The sequence below is a fragment of the Rhagoletis zephyria genome, unplaced genomic scaffold (genome assembly GCF_001687245.7).
Source record: "Rhagoletis zephyria isolate East Lansing unplaced genomic scaffold, Rhagoletis_zephyria_1.1 Rzeph_scaffold_15766, whole genome shotgun sequence".
Taxonomy (NCBI): Eukaryota; Metazoa; Arthropoda; class Insecta; order Diptera; family Tephritidae; genus Rhagoletis; species Rhagoletis zephyria.
In genome coordinates this window covers 1-1310 of record NW_016172832.1, presented here as the reverse complement: position 1 = coordinate 1310, position 1310 = coordinate 1, and positions in this window count along the sequence as shown.

Sequence of the window (1310 nt, the reverse complement as noted above, 5' to 3'; positions counted from 1 at the left end):
ATTCCTGCACATTGAATTTATGGTCACTTATAGTCATTTATTGTGCAGTAATATTTGACTTTTGGCGAAGTTTGAGTCCCTGCCGCAATCAACCAAAAGGTGATAGAACCTTCCACTTAAGCTTAAATTAAGACTTGAACTTTCGACTACAATCCCTAAAAATACCATCTCTTCGTCTTGACCCTAAGATCACTTATAGTCGTTTATTGAACAGCAAAAACTGATTTTGGCAGCATTTTTTTTTCAATAGCACAATTTGCCAGCATTTTTTTTATTGTTCAACAAATTACTATAAATGGCCATCAAGTAAAGGTGCAGGGATGGTATTTTCAGGGGCAGTAGCCTAGGGTTCTAGCTTTAAGTTAAGCCTAAGTGGAAGGTTCTACCACGATTTTCTTAAAATCTGTACGTGATGGAATCTTTATAATGACGGTTTCGTAATCAGCTCAAAAAAGTCTATCAAAAACAGATTTAACATTTGCCGCACCAAAATCAGTGTTGCCCTGTGTTATTAATGTACATATACATATATGTAAATGGTAAACAACAATAGAAAAACAGAGCATACCTACATATGTATGTGCATGTACTGGAAAGGAGCGTTTGCAAACAAACAGAAACAAGGGGGAATGGTGTATCACGCTTAGTGGGTACGTAAGCCACCTGTTTTGGTCTCCTTTTCAGATCGGTCAATTAACACGTCGCGAAAGAAAATTGAGTGTCGTTCCGTTACATATTTACATCAGCGCGAGTGATAAAAAACTTACATAAAGATGCATATACAAAAAAAAATAAAAAATTCATATAGTACAACTTCTAAGTTGTAAAAATTTAACGCTATTAATTTGCCAAATATGTATTGATTCTTCTTCTTCTTATTTGGCGCTGTAACCGCCTAAGCTATTTTGGCCGAGTTCAACAAGGCACGCCAGTAGTTTCTTTTCAGTGCCGACTAGCGCCAATTNTAAAAAATTCATATAGTACAACTTCTAAGTTGTAAAAATTTAACGCTATTAATTTGCCAAATATGTATTGATTCTTCTTCTTCTTATTTGGCGCTGTAACCGCCTAAGCTATTTTGGCCGAGTTCAACAAAGCACGCCAGTAGTTTCTTTTCAGTGCCGACTAGCGCCAATTGGAAATGCCAAGAGAAGCCAAGGCCCTCTCCACCTGGTTTTCCCTCTCAGTGGAGGCCTTCCTCTTCCTCTGCTACCACCAGCAGGTTCTGAGTTGAATGCTTTCAGAGTTGGAGCGTCGGTGACCATTCGAACGACATGACCAATCCAGCGGAGCCGCTGTATTTTAATTCG